Genomic DNA, 7,560 nt, shown 5'->3' on the forward strand with positions numbered 1-7,560 from the left:
ATGCTCTGATAGATATCCTTCCACAAAAATAGGAAGAATGTTATTTGGTTGCTAAATGTTACTCAAATATTAAAGAGTATCTCACAGCATGGGCATGTAGTATAAGAATGAAGCAGAAAATATATCTGTTACATCTGTTACATAATCTGTTATTATGAGTATTGCAAATTAAAGAAGAAATGTTTTACAATTAAATTACCCTTTGGAACAGAAATTCCACTAAACTAGTATTCTTGATTCAAAATTCTGTACTTTGTGTTCTGTATCACTATTGGGTTCTTTATTGTTGATATTTTCACTGATTTTCAATATGGATTTTTTTCTGAGTTATTTCTGAGGGTGAGAAAATAAGCAATTTTGACTTACAGTCATAGTTTACATAAAAAAATATTAACTCCTTTGAGTTCCTAATATTAGGAAATATATTCCTAAGAATATATTTCTCTATATTTTTTCTAAGAGATGTTTAACAGGCTGGTACCATGTTTCAAAGTGAGTTTCTTTCCACCAATCGGATCATATAGTTCTGGTGACTTTTTTTAAGCTTAATAAAAGTGGCATTTAATGTATGAAACAGACACACCTACCAAAGGCTAACATAAAAAAAAATTGAAAAGAGTTTAGGGCTTTCAAGGCAAATTTATTTTGAGAACAAAAATAATAGTTTATTATACCATCCTTTGCTGGCCATTTATGACTATTTAGACTATGCTGGTACTCTCAAGATATTGATAATCTAAGACTTTAATAATACAGCAGTAGATAAAAAAATCAAACCTTGATTTCTGCTAAAAATGCCATGACAGACACTTACCAAAGGAAGTTACTAAGCAATTTGCAATACCTGGTTATGAACTGTACTCCAGCATTTTCAGTGGTTTGAGAAGTTTACAGTTATTGCAGTGTTCTGTTACACATTCATTAGTCCTTAATTCGTAAGTCATTTACAATAAGAGAGATGGAATTTTCTAAGGGGAAAACTTGCTTTGCATTGATTGACAGTATTTTAGTAGTACACACATACTTCTAGATGTTATTTATTCTATGAGAGCGCAAGCTGGAGCAGAGCACTCTGCATGCACTATAACTATACCACACAGAAATAATGGTACCTTATGATATTTCAAATAATTTGGCAACTCAGTTTAATAAATCTGCACTAAGTATATAATCTATCCATAACTCTTTATCCACATAGTATCATCTATGCTATCCTTCTGGAAGGACAGAAGCTAGAATGTCTTTGGCAAAACATTCACTTAGTCAGTCAGTGGTCAGTCTTTTTCATCATAGACCTGTGTGTTTTCTTTCCAACTCTGTTTACTGATGATGATTTACCATTTACAGCTTCTAGGTTATTCTGAGCTCTGAATTTTCAAGTATGGCATAGAGCTTGGTGCACGTTTGTACTCTAGTATTTAATAGGGAATAGTGATTCCGCTTCAGCACACTTACCAACAGCAGTTCAGCACTGGTGCCGTGACCTTTAATGTCAAGCACTTTTGTGACGTTCTGGATTTCTTTACCAATTCATTTCAGATCATGTAAAAGTTTATCACCATAGAAAACATTTTTGGTGTAATTTTTAATTATCTTATCATGGGCATAAAAGGCTGCATGGCAAATAAAGGCAGTGGGCTGGAATGGATATTAATGGACATCCTTAGCTAGTTCTGCAATTTAATGTAAACAGCTTCTTTCAAAACTAGAGAAAAAGAATTTATTTATTTATTTCTTTTAAATGGGGGACAAAGGGATATGACCCTAATAGAAAAATCCTTCCTCATGAATTGCAGGATTCTTAGCATTTTAACTGCAGAACTTTAAACTTTTGAGGTAACCATGCAGTTTTGCTTTCCTTCTATGCAATGCTTCAGAGAGACAGGTTTTTTTTCAAAGTCAGAAAAGGTACAGCATTTTGATATGCTTCCAGTGATGCTTGTATCAACCACTGAACAAACTAACTTTTGGTAACTTAACATTTTAAAGGTTTTAATTAAAATATTGCTGTAAATAGCAGATCAGGGTCACAATAAAACAACTAATCTGGTTCCTGTGTTCTGTTTCTTTCCAACAACTAAATTTAGTGATGTACCTGTGTCCTTTGTTATTTCTCATTCCCATTTTTTAAAACAAATCTGTCCTAATAAAGAATCAGTCCAAAATTGAATCAATGTTGAAATCCTTTCCTCTAGAGATCTGTGATGCTTTAAAAAAACAATACTTTTTGTCTTGAAAGCATGCACAGAGCTACTGTTACAGGAAGGAGAGAGAAATTACTGCATTTTTAATATTAAATAGACACATTTTCTAATTGACTTTAAATCTGAGCAGGCACAAGTTTAACAAACAATTTATGTTTCTTCTTCTTCAGAGACAGCCTAATCTGCATACTGAAATCTGTCATTTTTCATACCCATAATTTGCCCCTTCTGAAAAGTAGCCTCTGATATTAAGGAGTAGGTATTTTTTTTTTTATTTTTATCAAAATGTTTTTTCTTTTAAGGGTCTGATTTACAACCTATTATGTATGTCAGAGAGCAAATTCAGAGAGAAAAGTCCCTGGAGATCAGCCCCCCCTAAGATAAGACAAAACTGCCTAGTCACAGTGACTAAGCTGTAGACATCTTCCTGCCTCAGGACCCCATGTTATCTCCCTGTTAACTATTGGTCATCTTATCCCAGTCTCAGACCATTGGTCCCTTTTCAAATTCTCCCTTTCCCTATAAAAACCTCAGCTTTTGCCCAGTTCAGTGGTTAGACTACCACTTGCCCCCTTCGCTGAAGCCTGCACGAAAGGCTTTTTGCAGAACACCATATGATCTTCCCATCTCTCGTCTGCGTCAGCTGGGGTGACCCCTGAATGGAGCTGGCTGGGCTCAACAGAGCTAATCACAGAGCAGAAATCACTTCTAAAAGATTTGGTTAATGGAAAACCGCTCAGACTATTCACTGAGTCCTCATGGAGGTATAGTGTACGTCATTTATTTCCATCTTTAGCACACTTTTATAGGATCCTACAGGGTTTGCGGGGCTTAACAAGCTGCTATTGGTTAATACATATTGTTTTACATTCTTTTCCATGCACACAATGCCATTGTTTTTCTCTATTCTTGTTGTTCCAGGAGAGTTTGAAGGATACTGCCCTTAGAATTGTTGCCTGGATTGAAAGCTGGCTTGTGCAGACAGGCTTTTACTGACATATCATGCTTTCGCTCTGCTAAAATGTTTTCCTACAATTCCCCTTTTTTCTTTTTGCACAACCCAGGTTTTGGATGCTATTTGTTTTAGACTTTTACAGATACAGGATAACATACAGCTCACAATAACTATATCAATACTGTAACAAAAATTTATCTCTCTTCTAGTACAAGAGATTTTAACTACTTAGTAATGCTTTAACTGGTTAACCAACTTCTAATGGGGTAATCAACTTCTTTTAGGGCATGTAACCTGTTTTGCAGCTGTTTTAGTTGTTCATGGATAGAGACTGAGTGGTTAGAAAGATTCAAACACATTCTTTCAAATCTTAAAACAGAGAATAACTGAAGAAAATTGGTAGAGACACAACATTATGATGATAACATAAAACTTCTGCTGGCAAACTGTCTGTAGTTTTCAGACACAGCTGTGTCCTTCCAGCTCTACTTCTGATCTTGTTTAGAGTACTAAGGCTGTATGGCGACTTCTCTGTTCACTGGGTTTCATGTTTTCAGAGGCAGACAGTCTGGTCAGATGAACAGGTGACCTTTTTGAACCTGTCAACAAAACATAGGCACTTACCTCCTTAAAGCTAATAAATTATTTTGGCTTAGCTATTGTACACTTAATTGTAAATTCAGATTATATGATCTTTCTAAATTTTTGATGTAAATAATTCATTATCCAAAATGAATTCTGGTTTAAATTTCTAATGCACATGCTACATTAATCAAAGTTTTAGGGTATCAATTCCTTTTGTTTTTAAAAGTGAGATGTACTTTTATCATGCATATTAATATGAACACAAAACTATACACATAATGAATGAAAAACCTACAGCAGTCAGAAATCAGTTAGATAATAAACATTATTAATAACATATGTGATATAGAATTACTATTAACTATTACTATTAATTACTATTAACTACTATTAACTACTGAAACACTGCACCAGCATCTTATAGTCTGCAGACAAACAACAAAATCAGTGAAGAATTGGATAACCACCTCCGGAAATGATTCTCCAAGCTCACTTCAAAATTGATCCAGCTGTCACATTAATAGGGTCAAATTGCCAAATCAAAAGTGACTCAAATATTGATTTGATGTAGAAAACACCTGGATCTGCTGGCAAACATTCTATCTAGGTAAAGTCAAGGCTTGGCCAGGACCTAGGCTTTAAACTGGAAAGATGTCTCTTAACTCTTAACTCTTAACTCTCTTAACAAAACAAGGTTCTTAATAATAGCAGCTATGAGATGCTTAAAGCACAGCAAACTGTTGAAATGCAAAAGGTAACAGACCATTTAAACCATTTAGCAGTTGGTTTAATCTGAAGTTTCTCTCGTAACAGCTGACTTTCAGCAATGATACATTTTCTTGGAATTCTGGAAACCCTGAAAAATAATAAAGCTACACTGGATTAGGCAAAAGCAAGTCTTCTTAAACAAGGAAAGGAGTGAAAAACAAGAAAACTCTGTATAGGAACAGCTACATAGCTTGTTTACCAAGATGCATCTGTAGTTAGAAAACAAAAAGATCTCAAATGACACATGACTAAGAGGTAGTTACACAAAGATATGTTAAAATATATAAGAAGCTGGCTATAAATACAATGACACTTTATAGATAATGCTCATCATAAAAATCCATAAATTCACATTATGCAATGAATATATCAGTAGTAAGTGTCTGAAAAAATTAAGATAATATTTTCAGAACATTCACGTCTTAATGACTGAAAATTAAATAAGGCAAAAAACTTCTAGATTTCCTAGTAAATAACAGTTACTATTCTTTTGTGTTACCTATAGAAAACAAAACCAGCAGAGATTGCAACAAACCATAGAACTCCTGATGAAATCATGGGTGTCAGAGACTCCATTCCCTTCTATCCACAAGCAGGTGTTCATCAGTGTTCTATCACAGCTGTCTCAGTCGTAGTCATCTCCATCTCTCTAGGAAAATAACTATACTTTTCAGTATAGTTTAAACAAGTGTCTTCAGCAAAACATGAAACAATTTAAATTAAACAATATTCAAGCCTAGTAGAAATTAATTATGACAGAAGGAAATAACCAAACTTAGCCTCAAAAGAATACCAAAGTTATAAAACTTAACTTGAAAACACTCAGACTTAATATAGTGAAACTTAACTTTGCTTAATTCTATTAACATTTAATCTATATCAAATGAAAGCACAACTCAATCTTATTCTATTATTACAAAAAGGGCAACTGAAAGCTTGGTATATAACTTTTGAACATAACATAACAGCAACATGGATTCACTATGGAGATTATAAGTATGTAACAAATACATCACAATTCTATGTTATCTGGCTTTAAAAATAATTCACAATAACTGCAGATGTTACTGAAAGTACTTATTCATAGTAGGAATTGCTTGGTATATGCTTAAGTTTGCTAGGATTTTTAAAGTGCAGTTTTACTAGAGAAAAACTGCAACAACACAGAATTTGGCAAGTTTCCATTCAGCTTTTGTAGCATTTTCAGAAACATCAAGTCTAACTTTTAATTAAAAACAGAAGTCCAAATCAGTATACATGTTGCTACACGTGTTTTTTACGGCAAAAAGACTCACATTGAAATTACCTTATTAAAGGAATAAAAACAAGCAAATGGGCAATAACTGATTAATTTTGTTTTGTGCAGTGAAGTTCTCCTAGCTAATTATTTTTTACACAATAAATATCTTCTGTAGATAACATTGATTGGGAGGTCATTTTATTAGTAGCTGTAAATAATTCAATATTTTAACGTTAGGTTTTAAAACTAATTATTGCAAGGTAACTTTTTACTTCTGTTAATATTTACTTTAAACATTTCTAAAGAGGGGTTTTTAAATTTTCTAAAGGGTCACAGTAATTTCTCCAGTAACTCTCTAAAACTGCGAGAACTCATAATTACTTAAAAGCACAAAATTAATTCTAAAGTGGTATATAAAGACATTTTAAGAAAACAATGAATCATGATTTTTTAACAAACTGGGTACTATCCGGGTGCTCCTTCCTAGAGTGGGAGCAGGGGGGTGAACTGCCCGCTCTGCTGCTGGTCTGCTGCTGTTACCTCTAGAAGGTTTGAGTGAAGTCTTTGACATCCCCCACATACTCTTGCAGAGGGGAAAAATGGAGAGTGAAAAAACCTCACAAAGTTAACTTTAACAAATGCAGTTCTTTCTCACAATATTTCTCTCATTGTTCACAGACAGGAAAAAAGGACACGATTTTATAAAAACAGACGATGTTACACAAAAAAGCCTCTCAGGGCCAGGTGGTAGCAACAGCCACCATTGCAGCTTATCAACTTTTAACTACAGTGATGAATTTTAAACTAGATGCCAGTTAGTTAGCAATTTTTTTGGCTATTTTGTCTCCTTTTGAAGCTGCTTGAACCACCTGTTTCTGTAATTGCTGATATTTGTCCTGTGTGGTCTTGGAGCTTCTTCTGCAATGCCTCTGTCATGGGGGTGCCTTTGTGCACACTTCAGTGTCCCCCATGCCTCCCTGTGTTGGGTGGAAACAGATCTAACTCTGGCTTCTCTTCAAAAGTAGAGTTAATATCTTGTCCCTGTATGTCCACAATCAACTTAAAAACGTTGAACATGTCCTTATTTTCTTCTCTCTGACTCTTCCTCCTCTCTCTCCAAGGGTGGCATAGACAGGAATGCTCACCCAGTAGTGGGAAGTAAAGACAGCTGCTGCGGGTAGAATTAAGGGGCTCACAGCCTCTGTAGATCTCGCTTTCATGTACTTTGAGTTATTAATTACAATCCGCCAAGTGGGACAGTAAAACAGTGTCCTTGCTTTTCCCTGTAATTGTTTTCTCCCACAACTGGTCTCCTATTTCTCTCCATTCTTCCACTGCTAAAAGCAGGGGAGGCATTTTCAAGCTTCCGTTTTCTCTAGCCCATAAAATGAGATTTTCAAGGTCCTTATCCTTGACTGCTTCCTCTTGTTTAATGAGTATGCTCTGAAGCACTTTGTGCTGCCACAAATTCTACATCCATGCTAGCAGCCCTGGATGGGAGAAGGGTTGAGACTCCTCCCTGGGTGCTGAAGTGTACCTGTCTTCTGTCTTCCTCCCAGGCTCCTCCATCCCGGCTTTACCCAGCTTAGGTCCGCTTCCACGTCTACCCGCCATGCGAACCCACCAACCCAGCTCCAATCCACTTCCACATCTACCTGCTGTGCGAATCCACTCCGCCAATCCCGGTTCACTTCCGTGTCTATCCGTCGTGTGGACCTGCCAAGCTGGTACCCTTTGGCTGCAAAAGGTCCCTGTTCAGAGTGCCAGGCAATGGAAAACCGCTCAGTATTCACTGAGTCCTCATGGAG

The 7,560-nt window shown here is 35.6% G+C and overlaps 2 long non-coding RNA genes across 2 annotated transcripts in view; one reads left to right on the top strand and one right to left on the bottom strand.

Annotated features, from left to right (window-relative positions):
* Positions 1-7,560, top strand: part of LOC111941366 (uncharacterized) — a 298,151-nt gene extending 290,591 nt beyond the window's left edge. The window contains exon 4 of the long non-coding RNA XR_015280904.1: positions 7,312-7,560. This is a non-coding gene — a long non-coding RNA (uncharacterized LOC111941366). The remainder of the gene's footprint in view (positions 1-7,311) is intronic.
* On the bottom strand, positions 2,762-5,147 carry LOC147648489 (uncharacterized). The gene is made up of 3 exons (XR_015280694.1): positions 5,048-5,147; positions 4,508-4,600; positions 2,762-3,758 (listed from the first exon to the last, which is right to left on the bottom strand). It is a non-coding gene; the product is annotated as an uncharacterized LOC147648489 (long non-coding RNA).

This window comes from Cyanistes caeruleus, chromosome Z (assembly GCF_971803275.1).
Source record: "Cyanistes caeruleus chromosome Z, bCyaCae1.hap1.1, whole genome shotgun sequence".
NCBI lineage: Eukaryota > Metazoa > Chordata > Aves > Passeriformes > Paridae > Cyanistes > Cyanistes caeruleus.